Below are 27066 nucleotides of genomic sequence, written 5' to 3' on the forward strand. Positions count from 1 at the left end.
ATAAAATCATATGGAAAAAAAATAAGTAATTTCAATTTCCTCTTTTCTATATCTGTGTCTTTTATTTCCTTCCCTTTTCTTTTTGTTTTGCCTAGACCTTACATTGCAGTATTGAATATAAAAGTAAAAAATGTGCATCATATTATGGTTCCATTATAGGGTAAATGCTTTCATTTTGTTGGCATTCAATAGAATCTGGCTCAGGTTCCTCAAATGCAAGGGTTTTGTAATTGAAGTATATGCAATCTGTAAGTGTTCTGCTCAATTTACTTCTCATAAGTGAATGTATAATTTTATACAAAATGTTTTTTGCATCTAGTTTATTATACTGATGTTTATTTTTGATTGATGTGAATTATTGGAATTATGAATTACATTCATATTTTCCCTGTTCCTATATTACATCTGACTTGATTGTGATATCTTACCATTTTTTGGATTCCAAACTGGATTCAATTACTATCAAATTTTGCACCTGTATTTTAATATAAATTCTATTAGGATGACAGTGTTGCATTATATTCAGCGGGGACTCTGCTTTGTAAATTTTTATTTGAAAAAAGAGAATCAGAGATAAACAGAGATCTTGCATCTATCAGGACACGTTAGGAAAAACTGGCCTCATAAAATGAGTTTGGGAAGTTACCTCCCTAACAATTTGTATAATACTTTTCAAAAAATTGTTTTTTTTTGTAATTTTGTAGATTTTAGCAATGAAGACATTTGTGGCTGATCTTTCGTTTGAACACATTATTCCTCATTTAATGTTCTTTCTCAGTATTGCTCTATTCAGAGATGTTATTATTATTATAGAAAATTTTTATAGTTCCCTTAATTGAACTTAAGTTTATTTATTTATTTTTTAACTTTTATTTCATAAATATAAATGTCCAAAGTACAACTTTTGATTATAGCGGTTCCCCCTGATAACCTCCCTCCCACCCACAACCACCCAATCTCCCACTCCCTCTCCCATTCCATTCACATCAATATTCATTTTTTCAATTATTTTTATATACGGAAAATTTAGTATATGCTAAGGAAAGATTTCAACAGTTTGCACATACACAGAAACACAAGGTATAGAGTTCTGTTTTAGTAGTAGGTTTACCAGTAATTCACATAGTACAATACATTAAGGACAGAGATCCTACATGCGGAGTAAGTGCACAGTGACTCCTGTTGTTGACTTAACAATTGACAATCTAATTTATGATGTCAGTAATCACCCGCTGCCAAGGCTACGGAAGACCCCTGAGTTCACCAACTCTGAACTTATTTAGACAAGGCCATAGTGAAAGTGGAAGTTCACTCCTCCCTTCAGAGAAAGGTACCTCCTTCTTTGATGGCCCATTCTTTCCACTGGGATCTCACTCACAGAGATCTTTCATTTAGGTCTTTTTTTTTTTTTGCCAGAGTGTCTTGGCTTTCCATGCCTGAAATACTCTCATGGGCTTTTTATCCATATCTAAAAGCTTAAGGGCTGATTCTGAGGCCAGAGTTCTGTTTAGGACATCTGCCATTCTATGAGTCACTTCCCATTTGAGTTGTTCTCTCCTTTTTAATTCTATAAGTTAGTATTAGCAGATACTAGTCTTGTGTAGGTGATCCCTTTGACTCTCAATCCTATCATTATGATCAATTATGAATTGTAACTGATCACTTTGACTAGTGAGCTGGCATTGGTACATGCCACCTTAATGGAATTGAATTGGAATCCCCTGGCATGTTTCTAACTCTACCACTAGAGGTATGTCTGATGAGCATGGGCCATACTGTACATCTCCCCCCTTTCTTATTTCCTCTCTTATATTTAACAGAGATCACTTTTCAGTTAAATTTAAACACCTAATTACCGAGTTAAGCCAATGGCATTAAGTAGAACAAAAAATACTAAAAGGAACAAAATAGTAAGTTGTTCTTCAACAGTCAGGACAAGGGCTGATCAAGTCATTTTTTCTCATAGTGTATATTTCACTTCAACAGGTTTCCTCTTAGGTGCTCAGTCAGTTGTCACCGATCAAGAACATATGATATTTGTCCCTTTGGGACTGGCTTATTTCACTCAGCATGATGTATTCCAGATTCCTCCATTTTGTTGCAAATGAACAGATTTCATTTTTTACTGCTGTATAGTATTCTATAGAGTGCATATCCCATAATTTCTTTATCCAGTCTTTTGTTGATGGGCATTTAGGTTGATTCCAGGTCTTAGCTATTGTGAATTGAGCTTCAATATACATTAAGATATAGACAGCTCTTTTATTTGCCAACTTAATTTCCTTTGGGTAAATTCCAAGGAATGGGATGGCTGGGTTGTATGGTAGGGTTATATTCAGGTTTCTGAGGAATCTCCAAACAGACGTCCATAATGGCTTTACCAGCTGGCCTCATATGATGAGTTTGGAAAAGTTACCTCTCTAACTTTTCAAAAGATTGGTGTTATACTTTTTTAATTTTGTAGATTTTATTTTGAAGATATTGGTTGCTGATCTTTCATTTGAACACATTATTCCTGATTGAATGTTCTTACTCAGTATTGCTCTATTCAGATATGTTAAGATTATAGAAAACTTTTATTTAATAAATATAAATTTCTAAAGTACAACTTTTGGATTATAGTGATTCTTTGCTCTATAACCACCCTTCCACCCACAAACTATCCCATCTGCTACTCCCTCTCCTATCCCATTCTTCATTAAGATTCATTTTAAATATCTTTATATGCAGAAGATCAACTCTGTACTAAGTAAAGATTTCAACAGGTTGCACCCCCACAGAAAGACAAAGTATAAAGCATGGTTTGACAACTAGTTATAGTGTTAATTCTCATAGTAAAAAACATTAAGTACACAGGTCCCAATATAGGGAGCAAGTGCACAGTGACTGCTGTTGATGATATAACAGTTCAAAATTTTATTTATGATGTCAGTAATCATCTGAGGCTCTTTTCATGAGCTGCCAAGGCTATGGAAGCCTCTTGAGTTCACAAAGTTCAACATTATTTATACAAGGTTATAATCAAACTGGAAGTTCTCTCCTCCCTTCAGAGAAAGGTACCTCATTCTTTAATGCCCACTTCTTTCTGCTGCAATCTCACTCACAGAGGTCTTTCTTTAAGGTCATTTTTGCCAGTGTCCTGTGTTTCCATGCCTGAACTACTCTCATGTGCTTTTTAACCAGATCCAAATGCCTTAAGGTGTGATTCTGAGGCCAGAGTTCTGTTTACAGCATTTGTCATTCTAAGAGTCTGCTCTGTGACCTGCTTCCCATCCTGGATTGTTCTCTCCTTTTTAATTCTGCAATTATTAGCAGACACTGGTCTTATTTGTGTGCTCCCTTGACACTTAATCCTCTTTATGATCAGTCATGGACTTAAACTGATCACTTCAATAAGTAAGGTGGCATTGGTACATGCCAATTTTTAGTATTTCGAGTCCCATGGCAAGTTTTAAGCTTTAGCCTTAGGGGTAAATACCTGGGAGCATGTACCAAACTGTATATCCCCTCCATCTCTTATTCAAACTCTTATTTTTATTACAATTTGATTTAAACACCTAAGAATAATTCTGTATTAAGTAAAAAGCTCAATCAATGGTATTCATGCCATCTCAGTAGTCCCAGTGATCAATTTCTGTTCACAATTGATCATAATACTAGGACTAAGAAACAAAGGGATCACATAAACAAGAATAGTGTCTGCAAATACTAGCTGATAGAATCAAAAAGGGAGAGAATGATCCAACATGGGAAGTGAGATACACAGCAGACCCATAGAATGGCAAATGTCCTAAACAATACTCTGGCCTCAGAATCAGCCCTTAAGGCATGCAGATCTGGCTGAAAAGCCTATGAGAGTATTTCAGGCATGGAAAGCAAAGACACTCTGGGGAAAAAAAAAACCTAAATGAAAGATCTCCATGAGTGAGATCCCAGTGGGAAGAACGGGTCATCAAAGAAGGAGGTACCTTTCTCTGAAGGGAGGAGAGAACTTCCACTTTGACCATGGCCTTGTCTAAATATGATCAGAGCTGGTGAACTCAGGGGGCTTCCATAGCCTTGGCAGCTCATGACAAGACCCTAGGGTGATTACTGATGCCATAAACAAGAGGGTCAATTTGTTAAGTCAACAACATGAGTCACTGTGCACTTACTCCTCATGTAGGATCTCTGTCCTTAGTGTGCTGTACATTGAGATTTAATGCTATAACTAGTACTCAAACAGTATTTTTCACTTTATGTTTCTGTGTGGGAGCAAACTGTTGAAATCTTTACTTAATGTATGCTAAACTGATCTTCTGTATATAAAGAGAATCGAAAATGAATCTTGATGTGAATGGAAGGGAAGAGGGAGTGGGAAAGAGAAGGGTTGTGGGTGGGAGGGACGTTATGGGGGAAAGCCATTATAATCCATTAGCTATACTTTGGAAATTTATATTCATTAATTAAAAGTTTAAAAAAAAAGAAAAAGAAAATACTAAAATGAATAAAATAGTAAGGTGTTCCTTGACAGTCATCACAAAGGCTGATCAAGGCATTGCTTCTCATAGCATCAGTTTCACTTTTACAGTTTTCCTTTTAGATGCTCAGTTGTCACATATCAGGGAGAACATATGATATATGTCCCTTTGGAACTGGCTTATTTCACTCAGTATGATGTTTTCTAGATTCCTCCATTTTGTTGCAAATGACCAGATTTCATTTCTTTTACCACTGTGTAGTATTCTGTAGAATACATATCAATTAACTTCTTTATCCAGTCTTCTGTTGATGGGCATTTAGGTTGATTCCATATCTTAGCCATTCTGAATTGCACTGCAATAAACTTTGAGGTGTAGACAGCTCTTTTATTTGCCAATTTAATTCTCCTTGGGTAAATTCCAAAGAATGGAATTGTTGGGTCATGTGGTAGGGATACATTCAGATTTCTGAGGTATCTCCAAACTGTATCCATAGTGGCTTTACCAGTCTGCATTCCCACCAAGAGTGGGTTATTGTGCCTTTGCCCCCACATCCTCACCATCATCTGTTGTTAGTTGATTTCTGTATGAAAGCCATTCTAACTGGAGTGAGGTGAAACCTCATTGTGGTTTTGATTTGCATTTCCCTGATAGCTAGTGATCCTGAACCTTTTTTCATGTGTCTGCTGGCCATTTGGATTTCCTCTTGGAAAATGTCTATTTAGGCTCTTGGCCCATCTCTTAAGTGGGTTATTTGTTTTGCTGTTGTGAAGTTTCTTGATCTCTTTGTAGATTCTGGTTATTTTTTACAGGCAGAGTTAGACAGTGAGAGAGAGAGAGACAGAGAGAAAAGTCTTCCTTTTCTGTCGGTTCACCCCCAAAATGGCTGCTACACTGGTGTACTGTGGCGATACAAAGCAAGGAGCCAGATGCTTCCTCCTGGTCCCCCATGTGGGTGCAGGGCCCAACCACTTGAGACATCCTTCACTGCCTTCCCAGGCCACAGCAGGGAGCTGGACTTGAAGAGGAGCAACTGGGACAGTACCTTTCACCCCAACCGGGACTATAACCCAGGGTGCCAGCTCCACAGGCAGAAGATTAGCCAAGTGAGCTGTGGTGCCTGCCAGATTTTTGTTATTAATCCTTTATCAGTTGCATAATTTGCAAAGATTTCCTCCCATTATTTCAGTTGCCTCTTCACTTTGCTGACTTTTTTTTTTTTGCAGTACAGAAACTTTTCAATTTGATGTAATCCCTGTTGTTAATTTTGGTTTGACTGCATATGCCACTGGAGATTTTTCCAAGAAGTCTTGCCTGTGCCTATATCTTGCAGACTTTCTCCAATGTTCTGTAATAATTTTATGGTGTTGGGTCATAGATTTAGATCTTTAATCCATGTTGAGTGGATTTTTGTGTAAGGTGTAACATAGGTATCTAGCTTCATACTTCTGCATGTGGAAATCCTGTTTTCCCAACAATATTTGTTAAAAGACTCTCCTTGCTCCAGGAATTGGTTTTAGCTCCTTGATCAAATATAAATTGGTTGTAGGTGTTTGGATTGATTTCTGGTGTTCCTATTCTGTTCTATTGCCTATCCATCTGTTTCTGTACAGTACCATGCTATTTTGATTATAACTGCCCTGTAGTATGTCTTGAAATCTGGTATTCTGATGCCTCCAGCTCTGTTTTTGTTGTATAAGACTCGTTCATCTATTTGAAGTCTCCTGTGCCTCAATATATCTTTCTATATGAATGTCAGCATCATTTTTTCTAGGTCTGATTAGAATGTGTTTGATATTTTCATTGGTATCACATTGAATCTGTAAATTGCTTTTGGAAGAATAGACATTTTGATGCTATTGATTCTTCCAATCAGTGAGCATGGAATATTTTTCCATTTTTGGTCCTCTTCTAGTTCTTTAAGATTTTGTAATTCTCATTACAGAAACATTTGACACCCTTGGTTAAGTTTTTTCCAAGTTATTTGTTTTTTTTTTCTGGTAGCTGTTGTGAATGGAATTGACCTTAGAAGTTATTTCTCAGTACTGGCAGTGTCTGTATAAAAAGGCTGTTGATTTTTATGTATTGATTTTATATCCTGCTACTTTGCCAAATTCGTCTATGAGTTCCAATAGTCTTAGTGGGGTTCTTTGGATCCGTTAAATAAAGAGTCACGTTGTCTGCAAAGACGGATAGTTTGACATTTTCTTTCCCTTTTTGTACTCTTTTCAATTTATTTTTCTTGACTAATGGCTTGGCTAGAACTTCTAGTGCTATATTGAATAGCAATGGTGAGATTTGGCATCCCTGTCTGGAACTGGATCTCAGTGGAAATGCTTCCAACTATTCCCCATTCAATAGGTTGATGGCCATGGGTTTTTCATAAATTGCCTTAATTGTGTTGAGGAATGTTGCTTCTATACACAATTTGGTTAGAGTTTTCATCATGAAATGGTTTTGTAATTTATCAAATGCATTCTCTGCATCTATTGAGATGATATATGATTTTTCTTCTGCGGTTTGTTAATGTGGTGTATCACATTGATTGATTTGTGAATGTTGAACCATCCCTACATACAAGGATAAATCCCACTTGGTCGGGTTGGATGATCTTTCTAATTTGTTGTTGGATTATTTTGGCTTGAATTTTGTTGAGTATTTTTTGTATGTTCTTTAGATAAATTGGTGTGTAATTCTCTTTCTCTGCTACATCTTTTTCAGGTTTAGGAATTAAGTGATACTGGCTTTGTAGAAAGCATTTGGGAGGATTCCCTCTCTTTCAATTGTTTTGAATAGCTTGAGAAGAATTGGAGTTATTTCTTCTGTAAATGTCTGATAGAATTCAGCAGTGAATCTCTCTTGTCCTGGGCTTTTCTCTGTTGGGAGGGCCTTTATTACTGATTCAATTTCTGACTTTGTTATGGGTCTTTTTGGTTTTCTATGTTTCTTGCTTCAATTTTTGTAGGTCATATATGTCCAGGAATCTATCCATTTCTGACAGATTTCCCTGATTGCTGGCATACAACTCTTTGTAGTAATTTACAATGACTCGTGTTATTTCTGTGGTATCTGTTGTTACATTTCCTTTTCAGGTCTAATTTTATTGATTTCTGTCTTCGCTCTCCTTTATTTGGTTAGTTGGGCCAATGGTGAGTCAATTTTGTTTATTTTTGTCAAAAAATCCTTTCAACATTTTGCTTCTCTTTTCTAATTTTTTGGATTCAATTTTGTTGATTTTCTCTCTAATCTTAATTATTTCTTTGTCCTACTAGATTTGGGTTTGGTTTGCTGCAGGTTTTCCAGATCTTTGAGATGCATTGATAGCTCATTTATTTGGTGCCTTTCCAATTTCTTGATGTAGGCACCTATTGCTATAAACTTTCCTCTTAACACTGCTTTTGCTGTATCCCATACGTTTTGATATGCTGTGTTGTTACCTTCATTTGCTTCCTGAGAGTTTTTGATTTCTCTTTTGATTTCTGCTATGACCCAGTGTTCATTCTGGAGCATGCTGACATTCTCCATGTGTTTACTTATGCTCTAGAGAATCCTGAGTTGCTGATTTCCAGCTTCATTCCATTGTGGTCTGAGATGTATGGTATGATTTTGATTTGTTTTAAATTTGCTGAGAGTTGCTTTATGGCCTAATATGTGGTCTATCCTAGAGAAAGTCCCATGCACTAGTGAGAAGAATGTGTATTCTGTAACATTAGGATGAATATTTCTGTACATTTCTCTTAGATCTGTTTGTTCTTAGTGTCAAGTAAATCTACTGTTTCCTTGTTGATTTCTGTCTGGTTGATCTGTCCATTGCTAAAAGTGGAGCATTGAAGCCCCCCAATATTATTGTATTTTAGTCTAAGTCTCCCTTTAAGTTCCTTAACATATGTTTTAAATAAACTGGTGCCCTGTAATTAGGTGCATATACATTTATAATAGTTATATCTTCCTGTTGAATTGATACCTTAATAATTATATAGTACCTCTCTTTGTCTTTCTTAACATTTTTTGTGTTAAAGTCTATTTTTTCTGATATTAAGGTGGCTACATCAGCTCTTTTTTGGTTTCTTTTGGCATGAATATCTTTTTCCAACCTTTCACTTTCAGTCTGCATGCATCTTTGTTGGAAAGATGTGTTTCTTGTAAGCAGCAAATAGATGGGTTTTGTTTTTTATCCATTCAGCCAGTCTGTGTCTTTTATTTTAAACTTTTATTTAATGAATATAAATTTCTGAAGTACAGCTTATGGATTACAATGTTTCCCCCCCAAAAGGTTTCATCCCACCTGCAACCCTCCTCTCCCCCATTCCCTCTCCCCTTTCATTCACATCAAGATTCATTTTCAATTATCATTTTATGCAGAAGATCAATTTAGCATATATTAACTAAAGATTTCAACAGTTTACACCCACACAGAAATACAATGTGTAAAATACTGTTTGAGCACTAGTTATAGCATTAAATAAAAATGTACAGCACATTTAGGACAGAGATCCGACGTGACGAGTAAGTGCACAGTGACTTCTGTTGTTGACTTAACAAATTGCAATTGTTGTTCATGGCATTAGTAATCACCCTAGGATCTTGTCATGATTTGGCAAGGCTATGCAGGCCTTTTCAGTTTTCCGACTCTGATCATATTTAGACAAGGCCATGGTCAAAGTGGAAGTTCTCTCCTCCCTTCAGAGAAAGGTACCTCCTTCTTTGATGACCTGTTCTTTCCACTGGGATCTCTAGAGAGTTGAGGCCATTTACTTTCAATGCAGCTACTGATAAGTAGTGACTTTGCCCTGCCATGTTCCCAAAGATATTTCTAATATATAGTTTGAACTTCCTGTGATCCCTTACTGCAAGGTTTTCTTCCTTTACCCTCTTTCTGTTGATGATTGTGTTTCTGTGTTTCTGTTTGTAACAAATCTTCAGCATCGTTTGCAGGGATGGATGAGTGGTGACAAATTCATTCTGTTTGTTATGAAAGGCTTTTATTTCATCTTTATTCCCAAATGAGACCTTTGCAGGGTATAATATAATAGGATGACTGTATTTTCTCTTAGTCTTGGGCTATATCTTACCATTCATTCCCAGCTTACAGGGTTTCTGATTAGAAGTCTGATGTGAATCTAATTGGAGATCCTTGAAAGTAATCAGGCATTTCTCTTTCGCACATTTTAGAATCTTTTTCCTATACTTCACTGTGGTGAGTTTGATTACAATGTGTTTTGTTGATGATCTTTTCTGGTCATGTCTGTTGGAAGTTCGCTAGTATTTTGCTTAAAAATGGCCTTCTAACACTTTCTCTTTCTCCATAACTTCAGAATCTACTAGAACCCAAAATCTTGTTTTTTTGTATATTGTATCCTATAGATTCTCAACAATATGTTTTAGATTTCTAATTTTCTCTTGCAGACTTTAGCTAGACTGTATACTTTTCTATGCTCTGTCTTCTAAGTCTGATATTCTCTCTTCTGCCTGATTTGGATTTTAAGGTTCTCAAATGCATTTTTTATTTGTTCTGTTGAATTCTTCATTTTTATTTTGTTTTCTCTTCAATATCTCAATTTCATGTTCTATTGAGTTTTTTAATTTCATTTTTATTCCTCCTTATAAATTAAATAGGCAAACAAAAAAGCTGTTTGCACATTAATGTTTATTGCAGCACAATTCACAATAGGTAAGACCTGGAACAAACCCAAATGCCCATCAACATTAGACTGGATAAAGAAATTATGGGACATGTACTCTATAGAATACTATCCAGCAGTCAAAAACAATGAAATCTGGTCATTTACAACAAAATGGAGGAATCTGGAAAATATTATGCTGAGTGAATTAAGCCAGGCCCAAAGGGACAAATAGCATATGTTCTCCCTGATCGGCGACAACTAACTGAACACCAAAGGGGAAACCTGTTGAAGTGAAATGGACACTATGAGAAACAGTGACTTGATCAGCACTTGTCCTGACTGTTTATGTATAATGTAATACTTTATCCATATGAGCTTTTTTTTTGTTCTAGTACTACTGGTTGAACTCTGTAATTAACACACAATTATTCTTAGGTGTTTAAATTTTAACTAAAAGGTGATCCCTGTTAAATATCAGAGTGGGATAAGAGAGGAAGGAGATGTACAATTTGGGACATGCTCAATCGGACTTGCCCCAAATGGTGGAGTTAGAAACGTGCCACGGGATTCCAATACAAGCCCATCAAGGTGACATGTACCAATGCCATCTCACTAGTCCAAGTGATCAACTTCAGTTCACAATTGATCACACTGATAGGCCTACAAATCAAAGGGATCACATGAACAAGAGTAGTGTCTGCTAATACTAGCTGACAGAATCAAAAAGGGAGAGAAAAATCCAACATGAGAAGCGGGATACACATCAGACTTATACAATGGCAGATGTCCTAAATAGCACTCTGGCCTCAAAATCAGCCCTTAAGGCATTCGGACCTGGCTGAAGAGCCCATGAGAGTATTTTAGACATGGAAAGCCAAGACACGCTGGGGAAAAAAAGAAGACCTAAATGAAAGATCTGCTCGAGTGAGATCCCAGTGGAAAGAACAGATCTTCAAAGAAGGAGGTACCTTTCTCTGAAGGGAGGAGAGAACTTCCACTTTGACTATGACCCTGTCAGTATAAGATTGAGGTCAGTGAACCCAAAATGCTTCCACAGCCTTGGCAACTCATGACTAGAGCCTAGGGAGATTACTGACACCTTAAACAAGAGTGTCAAACTGTCAAGTCAACAAGAGGAGTCACTGTGTACTTACTTCTCATGTGGGATCTGTGCTTAGTGTGTTGTCCAATGTGAAGTAATGCTATAACTAGTACTGAAACTGTATTTTTACACTTTGTGTTTTTGTGTGAGTGTAAACTGAAGAAATCTTTACTTAATATATACTGAATCGATCTTCTCTATGTAAAGATAATTGAAAATGAATCTTGATGTGAATGGAATAGGAGAGGGAGCGGGAGATGGGAGGGGTGTGAGTGGAAGGGAAATTACGGGGGAGAAGCCTATGCAATCCATAATCTGTATTTTGGTAATGTATATTTACTAAATAAAAATGAAAAAGGATTTTAATTTCATGAGAGATTTTCTTTCATGTTCTCCATGGATTTTAGTAGTCCATGCTTTTGCTTTTGATTACTTCTGTATAATCTTATCATCAATTTTTGGAATTCTATTTCTTGCATTTCTTCTATCTCGTCATCTTCATAATTTTGTATTGAAGTGTTCTGTTTTTTTTGGGAGCATGATGTTGTCTTCCTTATTCTTATCTCTTGGGTTGTTGCATTTGTTGTTCAGCATTTGTGGAGGTACTCGTTGGTTTCTTCTTTTTTTTCCCCCACTTTGGCAGCTTTTATCATTGTACTATGACTCTATATATAAGTGGCATGACTGCTTTCAGTGAATGTCTAGAGGCTTGTAGTGGATTTAGCCAGAGAGCTCTGTTCAGTTCTCTAGAGTTAAGGGCATGCCTAAGTTGAAACTCTCAGGTTTGACATGGTAAATCTTCACTCTCTTTTTTTAATCAGAAGGGAATTATTTCTGCTCAGCTGAGCTCTTCTCCTTGATGAAGTCCAGTGCCTGAGCACTAGCCAAAGTGGATATAATATTCCTCTGCTCTGTCCCAAGGACCGCACAAAGGATCTGTGCAATCCTCAGTATAAGTTAAGATTTTCCAGCAATGTCTCTCACCAGGTGTCCAGGACTTCTGGAGCTTGTGGTGTCCCCCTGAGACTGCTCAAAGTCTCATCCACACCATGAGTTCTTCCACGCACACTCATTTTTTCCACAGTCCTGGTTCTGAACCTTCACACATACACAAGCTCCTAACCTCCTGTTATTTCTCCCCACTGGAATCAGTAATCTCCAGTCGGCTGATTGCCAGGCACAGAAATGAGCTGGTGCAGCTGTTATGTATGTCCAAATTGGTGCCTGCTCTATTGGCTTGTATGGCTTTGTAAGATGATCAGAGAGAAATGTATTCATACCCTCTTCTTTTTTCTCTCCTCTAGTTGGGCTGGTGCACTCTCCCTCACATAGCTTCAAACCTCACTTCCTCTAGGGTCTTCCTTCTGCTTTTTCACCAGAGTCTCAGGCTACTTCCGTCTTGTCTCACCTCACTTTGCAGCGATGGTGCTTAGGCTCTTGGATATTGGAGTCCTGAGTCATGGGTGCCCATGCCCTCCATGTAGTAAGAGTTTCCTCTGCCTTTTTTTCATAACTCTTCCCCAAGACTACCACTTTTTTAAAACAATTTCCCCTGGGCTCGAGAAATAAGCTCCCTCCCTATTCTGCTATCTTGTATCCACCACTGGCTTGCCAATAGGCTTCTTCTAAAGGGCATTTGTAGATTGGCAGCGACAGCAAGCAGAAAGTAAGGTCACTGTGTACTTCCTACCTCCTGCTACCAGGTGGCTTCCTCTATGACCAACATCCTGCATGTAGAGCATGTTGGCTGCAGCTAAAGTACAACATTCACAATGATCATTACCCAAAGCCGCAACCCCATGGGAGACCTGGATTCTCAGGTATGTTATATCTACTTGGCTCAGTTTTGGTAGGTTATATGTATCCACAAATAAGCAATTTTTAATTTTTTTTCAGTTATCCTTGTTAATGTAAATTAGTGATGCCTATTATATCTGTGATATGCATTATAGTTTCCCCTTCTTTGATTTTATTTACTTGAACCTAGTTTTTATAACCTAGCAAAAGGATTGTTTCTTCTATTAAAAATAAAATCTTTATTTTGCTTATCTTTCATGTTAACATTCCATTTATGACCTATGCTATTAATTTCATCTTGTATTTGGCTTATTCTTGTTTTCTAGGACTCTTGAGATTGATACTTAGGTTGTTTATTGGAAATCTTTCTGTTTAGATGGCCATGGCAATGTCTGTGTATAGAAAGGCTATTGACTTCTGTGTGTTAATATTATATTCTGCTACTTTAACAAAGTTTTTTATGAATTCTAATCATCTACTAGTGGACTCTTTTGGCTTCCCTATATTGAGAACCATGTCATTTTCAAATAGGAATAATCTGAATTCCCACTTTTTAATTTGTATCCCTTTGATTTCCTCTTCTTATCAAATTATGAACTGAATTAATAGAAAAATACATGATGAGGCAACAGAGGTATATGATTAAATATTTTTAATGATGGATCTGAAATGACTAGTGTTTGTGGCACACATTATTTTGCAATGGGATTGGCCACTGCTTGCAATGCTGGCCTCCTCTATTGTAGTGTTACTTTGTGTATTTTCTATTAATGAACCTGGGAAGGCAATGGAACATGACCCAAATGCTTTGGAATGTGCCTATATAGCAGATGTAAATAAAATTACTTGCTCCTGGCTCTGTCCTCACCAAAACCTGTTTATTTGAGCATCTTGGGAAGTGAGCCAAGAAAAAGATTCTTCATGTGTCTGTGTCTCTGTTTTTGTCTTTCATTTCTCTGCCTTTCAAATAATTAAATATTTAAAAAAGAAAAGGCTAAATTCAGTTAATAATCCTTGAGTTTATTTTTGTTAGCTAGACTCACTCTTTGCTCATCACTCCCTTTATTTATACCACTTGGACTATATAATCTTCTGTATTCAGGACAAATTAATCACTATAGCTTCCTTATTGACTCAGAAGAGTGAGACAAAGGAGTGGCTTATGATTAGCCAATTTTTGGTGAGTATGATGTTCACAATTTTTCTCATATTGGAGTTTCCCTTGGAAACTATATCTCCATTCCCAGAAGGAACAACTCCTGGTGGCAGAGGTGTGTGATGAACAAAGAGAGCAAATTCCAAGAAAGGACATGTAAACTCACAAAGTCCATGGTGCTGAGCTAGCTCATTTATCCCTGAAATTTCATTTTTATCTCAAGCAATATGAAATTGAGACCTATTTTTTCATCATGTACTAGTTTCTGAGCTCTTAGATGAGGGAACCTAGGCTTGGAAGCTCAGGTTTAAGGTTCCCACATTTGTAGAATATCACTTAGGACAATGGCAGTATAGAGAAAACACAGAAATTTGAACAGGGAAAATCATATCTGTTCAATAAAGGAAACCAGGGAGAGGTTGTGGGCCTAAAACCAATTCACTGTCTTACTCCCACTGAAGTTCACATTAGCCATGGCCATTCCCTGTTAGAGAAGAACAACAGTGGCAAAAGAGGCTCTATGTAATTCTTGTGTTGATATCTTGCATGATTTATAGAAGAAACTAGCAATCAGAGAAATTTAAGATCTGACTCTCAGAGCTATAAATAAAGATTTGATAGGTCATCAAATGAATGTATAGAGAAATGGATTTCAAGAGTTTTGAATTAATTCCCAGAGACTGAAACTTTTGTTTTGTGCAATGAATTTAAATGCACCCACAGTAAGACTCATTATTTTATTCTAGTAAATGTACTGTAGTAGTTTTCTGAATTCTGGAATATTACCCATGAATATCACACTAATTATTTGATTAGGTCACAACAAATATCTTTTGATGGATTAGATATAAGTTGCCATAGGAATATTAGCTTCTTGTTTAAGTATCTTAAAGTAGAATAGCATCATGTTTTCCATATTTTATACATGTATCTGTAACAAGCAGATGCGTGTTTAGAAATACAGTATAATTATCAGAATTGAAAACAAAGGGAAAGCAAATAATAATCATCATAAAACCTGTTCCCACATTTGAATTTATCCATTTTTAACTTTTATAAATTTCTAAAGTACAGTTTATGGATTACAATGGCTTCCCCCCATAAATTCCCTCCCACCCACAACCCTCCCATCTCCTGCTGCCTCTCCCATTCCATTCACATCAAGATTCATTATCTTTATGTACAGATCAATTTAGTCTATATTACGTAAAGATTTCAACAGTTTACACCCACACAGAACAATTAAGTGTAAAATACTGTTTGAGTACTAATTATAGCATTAATTCACATTGAACAACACATAAAGGACAGAGATCTACATGAGGAGTAAATACACAGTGACTCCTGTTGTTAACAAATTGACACTCTTGTTTAAGGCATCAGTAATCTCCCTAGGCTCTAGTAATGAGTTGCCAAGGCTATGGAAGCATTTTGAGTTCACTGACTTTGATCTTATGTCAACAAGATCATAGTCAAAGTTGAAGTTCTCTCCTCCCTTCAGAGAAAGGTACCTCCTTCTTTGATTGCCCCAATCTTTCCACTGGGATCTCACTCACAGAGATCTTTCCTTTAGGTTTTATTTTGCCAGCGTGTCTTGGCTTTCCATGTCTAAAATACTCTCATGGGCTCTTCAGCCAGGTCCGAATGCCTTCAGGGCTGATTCTGAGGCCAGGGTGCTGTTTAGGACATCTGCCTTTCTATGAGTCTGCTGTATATCCCACTTCCCATGTTGGATTTTTCTCTCCCTTTTTATTTCTATCAGTTAGTATTAGCAGACACTACTTTTGTTTATGTGATCCCTTTGACTCGTAGGCCTATCAGTGTGATCAATTGTGAACTGAAATTGATCACTTGGACTAGTGAGATGGCATTGGTACATGTCACTTTGATGGGATTGAATTGGAATCCCGTGGCACGTTTCTAACTCCACCATTTGGGGCAAGTCCGATTGAGCATGTCCCAAATTGTACATCTCCTCCCTCTCTTATTCCCACTCTTACATTTAACAGAGATCACTTTTCAGTTGAATTTAAATACCTAGGAACAATTGTGTGTTAATTAAAGAGTTCAACCAATCAGGGAGAACATATGATATTTGCCCCTTTGGGACTTGCTTAATTCACTGAGCATGATGTTTTCCAGATTCCTCCATTTTGTTGCAAATGACCAGATTTCATTGTTTTTGACTGCTGTGTAGTATTCTATGGAGTACATGCCCCATAATTTCTTTATCCAGTCTACTGTTGATGGGCATTTGGGTTGATTCCAGGTTCTAGCTATTGTGAATTGAGCTGAAATAAGAATTCAGCTATTTTTAACACATGCCTTTCAAATATGAGTTTGAAACCCTAAAAATTTAACAACTAGAGTTCCACTTCGTTAATGTGTGTTTGAAGATGAATTCTTTTGCATCATTCATTTTGTCTTGAGAGTGAAGCGATTACTCAGGAAACATGCAAATAATTCTTCTTGTTTCTTTTATATCTCAAAGAAACATTTTCTTTAATGAGTACAAATCTCATCAGTACAAATTTAGGAATATAGTGATTCTTCTCACTATGCTGCCCTCCCTCCTCCTCTCTCACCTTACTCCTCCTCTCTTGCTCATTCCAAGTTCCATTATCCTTTAAGATACATTTTTATTTAACTTTATACATGGAAATCCAACTTTTACAAAGTAGATTTCAAGAATTTACACATACGAACAAACACACACAAACCGAGAACTAGTTTTACAGTTAATTTTCATAATGCAATTCATTGCAGACAGAAGTCCTTTATGGAGAGTATGTGCAGAGTGACTCCTGTTGTTAATTTAACAAATAACAGTCTTATGTATGATATCAGTGATCACCCAAAACCCTTGTCATGAACTGCCTAGGTTATAGAAGCTACAAAGGCTAAAGTAGCCTTTGTATCCAAAATCTGTATCAGTATCTAGACAAGTCCACAAGCAAAGTTGAAGTACTCTCCACCTGTCAGACAAAAGTACATCCTTCTTTTATGGCCACTTCTTTCCACTGGGGTCTCTCTCACAGAGATCCTTTATGTAGAACATTTTGTACCACATTGTCTTGGCTTTTAATGCTTGAATTGCTCTCATGTGACTTTAACATGACCAGAATGCCTTATAGGCTGATTCTGAGGACAGAGTGTTATTTAATGTGATTCTAATTCTATGTGTCTGCTCTGTGTACTGCTTCCCATGTTGGAATATTCTCTCCTTTTTAATTCTGTTTATTTTTACCAGACATTTCATATTGTTTATATGATCCATTTAACATGTAATCCTATCTATATTATCAATTTAACACTTAATATGTTCACTTTAACAATTAAGATGACATTTTTTACTATGCAGTTTGATGGGATTTGAGGTCCCATACCAAGATTTTAAACTGTACCTTTAGAAGTAATCTGTAGGAAAGTATGCAGGACAATAGAGCTTCACAGTTACAAAATTCCTCCTGCCTGTGTTATTCCAAACATTATGCTTAATGAGATTTATTTTCAATTGACTTTATAAACCTCCACTGTGATATGGCCTTGACTAAACAAGTTCAGAGTTGGTGAACTCAAGGGGCTCCCATAGCCTAGACAGCTCATGGCAAGAGCCTCGGGTGATTGCTGACATCATAAATAAGAGTGCCAATTGTTAAATCAACCATGGGAGTCACTGGGTATATGCTCCCCATGTAGGATCTCTGTCCTTAATGTGCTTTACTATGAAATTTAAAGACAACATTACTACTTGAACAATACCCTATACATTGTGCAGTTGTATGAAGGCAGCCTATTAAACTCCCTGCTTAGTATATACTAAGTTGATTTCTGTATATGAAGGTAATTGAAAATGAAACTCGATGAAACCCAGGATGGGAAAAGGAGTGGGAGAGGGAAGGGTCACAAGAGAGAGGGAGGTTGGGGGAGAAGCCACAACAATACAAAAGTTGCACTTTGTAAATTCATTTATTAAATAAAAAATAAACATATGATTAACTCAATGTTAAAAAAGAGTTCAACAAATAGTATGACGTATAGAAAAAAAAAAAAAACTCTCAACAGTCAAGACCAAAGCTGTTCAAGTCATTGTTTCTCAAAGTGTCAATCTCAGTTTTATGGATTTTCTTTTAGGTGCTCTGTTAGTTATCACAGATCAAGGAAAACATGTGGAATTAGTATATTGGGACTGTCTTATTTCACACAGTATGTTTTCCAGATTCATTCATTTTGTTACAAATGAATGGATTTCATTGTTTTTATCCATTGTGTAGTATACAATAGAGTATATATCCCATAATTTCCACATCCAGGCTTTAGTTGAAGGGCATTTAGGTCAATTCCATGTCTTAGCTATTGTGAATGCAGCTTTAAGAAACATTGAGGTACAGATAACATTTTCATTTGCTGATTTCATTTCCATTGGGTAAATTCCCAGGAGTGAAAAGCTGGGTCCTATGGTAGGTCTATATTCAAATTTCTGAGGTATCCCCAAATGGTCTTTCATAATGGCTTTACAAGTTTACATTCCCACCAGCAATGGGTTGGGGTACTTTTTGCCTCACATTCTAATCAGCATTTGCTGCTTGTTGATTTCTGTATGAAAGCAATTTTAATTGGAATGAGGTGAAACCTCACTGTGTTCTTTTTAAAGATTTATTGAATTTGTTTGAAAGACAGAGTTACAGAGAGAGGTAGAGACAGAGATAGAGGACTTACACCTGATGGTTCAATCCCCAGATGGCTGCAATGCCTACAGCTGGACAGATCAGAAGCAAAGGAACTTCCTCAAGGTCCCCCACATGGGAGAAGGTTACCAAGGATGGACTTCTCCAATTCTGGCTTTCTGTCATGGTTTTGGATGCCTCAGCCGATTTTTGGTTTCTTGAGTGGCATTTCTTAAATTGTTTCTGGGTCTGAGTTTGTTTTGCCTTCTTCCTTCCTAAATTTTGAATTCTGACACAATACAAACAAGCGTTTAGCCAGAATATCCATTTGGAAATAAAAAAACACAACAAATTGGCATTTCATGCTTAGAAATCTACAGGCAACATGACCAAGATGAGTTTTTGTGTTTTGAAAAATGAAATGGAACCCTTTTCCATTTTTCGATATTTCTTTTAGTAAACATAACATTGGATGCATTTGCTGAACAGAAATATTGTATTTTCTCCAAAAACCACTTTGGCGGTGACTTTTTGGTTAAATTTCACCCAAAACCACAACAATTTGTCCAGATACTCCTGGATGAAAACAAAAATATCTGGTGTGTTGTGGGTATCTCAATCCCAGATCTTGCTACAGCCTCTGTGTTTGTGTTTTCTGGACATTCTCAACGGACTTTAAGGTTATGAATGCATTTTGGCATGTACGTTTTTGTTTTCTGCCGGCAAACGCTAACTGGTTCCAGCTGGAGTCAAAACCGACACACCTTCAAGTTTTCTAGGCAGAAGGCTTCAGAAACCCAATTAAACATGATATTTGTGTTTGTAAATATGACATGGTATGCATTTGCTGAACAGAAAGATTGTCCTTTTCTCCAAACCACTTTCACGGTGATTTTTTTGTTAAATTTCATCCAAAAACAACAACAATTTGTCCAGATTCTCCAGCATGAAAACTAAAATAACTGGTGTGTTGTGGCTATCTCAGTCCCAGATGGTGCTACAGCCTCTGTGTTTGTTTGTGTTTTCTGGAAATTTTCATCGGACATTACAGTTTTGAATGCATTTTAGCATGTAAGTTTTTGTTTTTTGCAGGCAAACGATAATTGGTTCCACATGGGGTCCAATCCTCCACACATTCGAGTTTTCTAGGAAGAAAGCTTCAGAAACCCGAGAAAATATGATATTTGTGTTTGTAAATATGACATGGGATTCATTTGCAAAACAAAAAGATTGTGCTTTTCTCCAAAACCACTTTCACGGTGATTTTTTGATAAATTTCACCTGGATACTACAACATTTTGTCCAGATACACTGGATGAAAAGAAAACTATCTGGTGTGTTGTGGCTATCTCAATCCCAGATCTTGCTACAGCCTCTGTGTTTGTTTGTGTTTTCTGGGCATTTTCTACGTACTTTACAGTTTTGAATGCATTTTAGCATGGCACTTTTGCTTTTCTGCCGGCAAACGCTAATTGGTTCCACCTGGAGTCAAATCCTACACACATTCACGTTTTCCAGGCAGAAGGCTACATATACCTGAAAAAACATGATATTTGTGTTTGTAAACATGACATGGGATGCATTTGCTAAACAGGAAGTTGTTGCTTTTCTCCAAAACCAATTTCACGGTGATATTTTTGGTTAAATTTCACCCAAAATCCACAACAATTTGTCCATATACTCCTGGATAGAAACAAAATATTGGTGTATTGTGGCTATCTCAATCCCAGATCGTGCTACAGCCTCTGTGTTTGTATGTGTTTTATGGACATTTTCTGTGGAGTTTACAGTTTGGAATGCATTTTAGCATGTAAGTTTTTGTTGCGTGCTGGCAAACGCTATTTGCTACCACATGGAGTCAAATCTTCCACACATTCGAGTTTTCTAGACAGAAAGCTCCATACACCGAGAAAACATGATATTTGTGTTTGTAAGCATGACATGGGATGCATTTGATGAACAGAAAGATTGTGCTTTTCACCAAAACCAGTTTCAGGGAGATTTTTTCGTTAAATTTCACCCGAAAACCACAACAATTTGTCCAGATACTCCTGCATGAAAACAAAAATATCTGATGTGTTGTGCCTATCTCAATCCCAGATGTTGCACAGCCTCTGTGTATGTTTGTGTTTTCCTGACATTTTCTGCGGACTTTACAGTTTTGAATGCATTTTAGCATGTAAGCTTTTGTTTTCTGCCGGCAGAAGCTAATTGGTTCCACATGGTGTCAAATCCTCCACACATTCGCTTTTTCCAGGCAGAAGGCTTCAGAAACAAGATTAACCATGATATTTGTGTTTGTAAACATGACTTGGGATGCATTTCCCCAACATTAAGATTGTGCTTTTCTCCAAAACCACTTTCACGGTGTTTTTTGTTTAAATTTCACCAGAAAACCACAACAATTTGTCCAGATACTCCTGCATGAAAATAAAAATATCTGGTGTGTTGTGGTTATCTCAGTCCCAGATCGTGCTACAGCCTCTATGTTTGTTTGTGTTTTCTGGACATTTTCTACAGAGTTTACAGTTTGGAATGCATTTTAGGATGTAAGTTTTTGTTTTCTACTGGCAAACGCTAATTGGTTCCACCTGAAGTCAAATCCTACACACATTCGCGTTTTCCAGGGAGAAGGCTTCAGAAACACCATTAACTTTGATATTTGTGTTTGTAAACATGACATGGGATGCATTTTCCCAACAGAAAGATTGTGCTTTTCTCCAAAACCACTTTCACGGTGACTTTTTGAGTAAATTTCACCCAAAATCCACAAAAATTTGTCCAGATACTCCTGCATGAAAAAAAAATATCTGGTGTGTTGTGGCTATCTCAATCCCAGATCATGCTAAAACCTCTGTGTTTGTTTGTGTTTTCTGGACATTCTCAACAGACTTGAAGGTTATGAATGCATTTTGGCATGTAAGTTTATGTTTTCTGCAGGCAACTCTAACTGGTTCCAGCTGGAGTCAAAACCGACACACCTTCAAATTTTCTATGCAGAAGGCTTCAGAAACCCAATTAAACATGATATTTGTGTTTGTAAATATGACATGGTATGCATTTGCTGAACAGAAAGATTGTCCTTTTCTCCAAAACCACTTTCATGGCAGTTTTTTTTGTTAAATTTCACCAGAAAACCACAACAATTTTTCCAGATACTCCTGCATGAAAACTAAAATATCTGGTGTGTTGTGCCTATCAAATCCCAGATCTTGCTACAGCCTCTGCGTTTGTTTGTGTTTTCTGGACATTTTCTACGGACTTTACGGTTTAGAATGCATTTTAGCATGGCAGTTTATGTTTTCTGCCGGCAAATTCTAATTGGTTCCACCTGGAGTCAAATACTCCATACATTCGAGTTTTCTATTCAGAAAGCTTCACAAACCCAAGAAAACATGATATTTCTTTTTGTAAACATGACATTGGATGCACTTGCTAAACAGAAAGATTGTGCTTTTCTCCAAAACCAGTTTCACCGTGATTTTTTGGATAAATTTCACCCAAATTCCACAACAATTTGTCGAGATACTCCTCCATGAACACACAAATATCTGGTGGGTTATGGCTATCTCAATCCCAGATCTTGCTACAGCATCTGTGTTTGTGTTTTCTGGACATTCTCCACGGACCTTATGATTTTGAATGCATTTTAGCATGACACATTTTGTTTTCTGCCAGCACACGCTAATTGGTTCCACCTGGAGTCCATCCTCCACACATTCGAGTTTTCTATTCAGAAAGCTTCGGAAACCCGAGAAAACATGATATTTCTTCTTGTAAACATAAGATTGGATGCCTTTGCTGAACACAAAGATTCTATTTTCTCCAAAAACCACTTTCACGGTGATTTTTGGTTAAATTTCACCCAAAAACCACAACAATTGTCCAGATCCTCCTGCGTGAACGCAGAAATATCTGGTGGGTTATGGTTATCTCAATCCCAGATCTTGCTACAGCCTCTGTGTGTGTTTGTGTTTTCTGGACATTCTCTACGGACTTTACGTTTTTGAATGCATTTTTGCTTAAAAGATTTTCTTTTGTGCCGGCAAATTCTAATTGGTTCCACATGGAGTTAAATCCTCTGCACATTCGAGTTTTCTATTCAGAAAGCTTCAGCAACTTGAGAAAACACAATATTTGTTTTTGTAAACATGACATTGGATCCACTTGCCGAACAGAAAGATTGTGCTTTTCTCCAAAAACCACTTTGACGGTGATTTTTTGGTTAAATTTCATCCGAAAACCACAACAATTTGTCCGGATATGTTGGGTTGAACGCAGAAATATCTGGTGCGTTGTGGCTATCTCAATCCCAGATCTTGCTGCAGCCTCTGTGTTTGTTTGTGTTTTCTGGACATTCTCTACAGACTTTACGGTTTTGAATTCATTTTAGCATGACACTTTTTGCTTTCTCTGGCAAACGCGAATTGGTTCCACCTGGACTCATATCCTCCTTACATTCGAGTTTTCTAAGCAGAAAGCTTCAGAAACCTGCTAAAACACAATATTTGTTTTTAAACATGACATTATATGCATTTGCTGAATAGAAAGATTGTGCTTATCTCCAAAACCACTTTGACGGTGGTTTTTTGGTTGAATTTCACCCGAAAACCACAATAATTTGTCCAGATACTCTGGATGAAAACAAAACTATCTGGTGTGTTGTGGCTATCTCCATCCCATATCTTGCTACAGCCTCTGTCTGTGTTTGTGTTTTCTGAACATTCTCTATGGACTTTATGGTTTTGAATGCGTTTTTGCATATAAGTTTTTGTTTTGTGCCGGCAAATTCTAATTGGTTCCACATGGAGTTAAATCCTCTGCACATTCGAATTTTCTAGGCAGAAAGCTTCAGAAACCTGATAAAACACAATATTTGTTTTTGTAAACATGACATTGGATGCACTTGCCGAACAGAAAGATTCTGCATTTCTCCAAAACCACTTTCACCATGATTTTTTGGATAAATTTCACCCAAATTCCACAATTTGTCCAGATACTCCTGCATGAACGCAGAAATATCTGGTGTGTTGTGGCTATCTCAATCCCAGATCTTGCTACAGCCTCTGTGTTTGTTTGTGTTTTCTGGACATTCTCTATGGACTTTACAGTTTTGAATGCGTTTTAGCATGACACTTTTTGTTTTCTCTGGCAAATTCTAATTGGTTCCACATGGAGATAAATCTTCTGCATATACGAGTTTTTTAGGCAGAAAGCTTCAGAAACCTGAGAAAACACAATATTTCTTTCTGTAAACATGACATTGGATGCACTTGCCGAGCAGAAAGATTGTGCTTTTCTCCAAAACCAGTTTCACCGTGATTTTTTGGATAAATTTCACCCGAATTCCACAACAATTTGTCCGGAAATGTTGGGAAGAAGGCAGAAATATCTGGTGTGTTGTGGCTATCTCAATCCCAGATCTTGCTACAGCCTCTGTGTTTTTTTGTGTTTTCTGGACATTCTCTATGGACTTTACGGTTTAGAATGCATTTTAGCATGACACTTTTTGTTTTCTGCCGGCAAACGCGAATTGGTTCCACGTGGAGTCAATACTCCACGCATTTGAGTTTTCTATTCAGAAAGCTTCAGAAACCTGAGAAAACATGATATTTCTTTTTGTAAACATAACATTGGATGCATTTGCTGAACAGAAAGATTGCATTTTCTCCAAAAACCACTTTGACGGTGATTTTTGTTTAAATTTCACCCGAAAACCACAACAATTTGTCCAGATACTCCTGGATGCAAACAAAAAGATTTGGTGTGTTTTGGCTTTCTCAATCCCAGATCTTGCTACAGCATCTGTGTTTGTGTGTGTTTTCTGGACATTGTCTACGGACTTTACAGTTTTGAATGTGTTTTAGCATGACACATTTTGTTTTCTCTCGGGAAATTCTAATTGATTCCACAGGGAGTGAAATCCTCTGCACATTCGAGTTTTCTTGGCAGAAAGCTTCAGAAACCTGAGAAAACAAAATATTTGTTTTTGTAAACATGACATTGGATGCACTTGCTGAACAGAAAGATTGTGCTTTTCTCCAAAACCACTTTCACTGTGATTTTTTGGATAAATTTCAACCTAATTCCACAACAATTTGTCCGGAAATGTTGGGAAGAAGGCAGAAATATCTGGTGTGTTGTGGCTATCTCAATCACAGATCTTGCTACAGCATCTGTGTTTGTTGGTGTTTTCTGGACATTCTCTACGGACTTTATGGTTTTGAATGCGTTTTTGCATGTCAGTTTTTGTTTAGTGCCAGCAAATTCTAATTGGTTCCACCTGGAATCAATCCTCCACGCATTCTTGTTTTCTATTCAGAAAGCTTGAGAAACCCGAGAAAACATGATATTTCTTTTTGTAAACATAACATTGGATGCATTTGCTGAACAGAAAGATTGCATTTTCTCCAAAAACCACTTTGACAGTGATTTTTTGGTTAAATTTCACCTCAAAACCACAACAATTTGTCCAGATACTCCTGGATGCAAACAAAAAGATCTGGTGTGTTGTGGCTATCTCCATCCCAGATCTTGCTACAACCTCTGTGTTTGTTTGTGTTTTCTGGACATTCTCTATGGACTTTATGGTTTTGAATGCGTTTTAGCATGACACTTTTTGTTTTCTCCCGGCAAATTCTAATTGGTTCCACAGGGAGTTAAATGCTCTGCACATTCGAGTTTTCTAGGCAGAAAGCTTCAGAAACTGGAGAAAGCACAATATTTGTTTTTGTAAACATGACATTGGGTGCACTTGCCAAACAGAAAGATTGTGCTTTTCTCCAAAACCACGTTCCCTGTGATTTTTTGGATAAATTTCACCCGAATTCCACAACAATTTTTCCAGAAATGTTGGGAAGAAGGCTGAAATATCTGGTGTGTTGTGGCTATCTCAATCCCAGATCTTGCTACAGCCTCTGTGTGTGTTTGTGTTTTCTGGACATTCTCTACGGACTTTATGGTTTAGAATGCATTTTAGCATGACACTTTTTGTTTTCTGCCGGCAAACGCGATTTGGTTCCACCTGGAGTCAATTCTCCACGCATTCTAGTTTTCTATTCAGAAAGCTTCAGAAACCCGAGAAAACATGATATTTCTTTTTGTGAACATAACATTGGATGCACTTGCTGAACAGAAAGATTGCATTTTCTCCAAAAACCACTTTGACGGTGATTTTTTGGTTAAATTTCACCCAAAAACCACAACAATTTGTCCAGATACTCCTGGATGCAAACAAAAAGATCTGGTGTGTTGTGGCTATCTCCATCCCAGATCTTGCTACAGCATCTGTGTTTGTTTGTGTTTTCTGGACATTCTCTACGGACTTTACGGTTTTGAATGCGTTTTAGCATGACACTTTTTGTTTTCTCCTGGCAAATTCTAACTGGTTCCACAGGGAGTAAAATCCTCTGCACATTCGAGTTTTCTAGGAAGAAAGCTTCAGAAACCTGAGAAAACACAATATTTGTTTTTGTAAACATGACATTGGATGCACTTGCCGAACAGAAAAATTGTGCTTTTCTCAAAAACCACTTTCACCGTGATTTTTTCGATAAATTTCTCCCGAATTCCACAACAATTTGTCTGGAAATGTTGGGAAGAAGGCAGAAATATCTGGTGTGTTGTGGCTATCTCAATCCGAGATCTTGCTACAGCCTCTGTGTTTGTTTGTGTTTTCTGGACAATCTCTACGCACTTTATGGTTTAGAATGCGTTTTAGCATGACAGTTTTTCTTTTCTGCTGGCAAACGCGAATTGGTTCCACCTGGAGTCAATCCTCCACGCATTCGAGTTTTCTATGCAGAAAGCTTCAAAAACCCGAGAAAACATGATATTTCTTTTTATAAACATAACATTGGATGCATTTGCTGAACAGAAAGATTGCATTTTCTCCAAAAACCACTTTGACAGTGATTTTTTGGTTAAATTTCACCTCAAAACCACAACAATTTGTCCAGATACTCCTGGATGCAAACAAAAAGATCTGGTGTGTTGTCTCTATCTCAATCCCAGATCTTGCTACAGCCTCTGTGTGTGTTTGTGTTTTCTGGACATTCTCAATGGACTTTACGGTTTTCAATGCATTTTAGCATGACACTTTTTGTTTTCTGCCGAGAAACGGGAATTGGTTCCACAGGGAGTTAAATCCTCTGCAAATTCGAGTTTTCTATTCAGAAAGCTTCAGAAACCTGAGAAAACATGATATTTCTTTTTGTAAACGTAACATTGGATGCATTTGCTGAACAGAAAGATTGCATTT

The sequence above is a fragment of the Oryctolagus cuniculus genome, chromosome 6 (assembly GCF_964237555.1).
Source record: "Oryctolagus cuniculus chromosome 6, mOryCun1.1, whole genome shotgun sequence".
NCBI lineage: Eukaryota > Metazoa > Chordata > Mammalia > Lagomorpha > Leporidae > Oryctolagus > Oryctolagus cuniculus.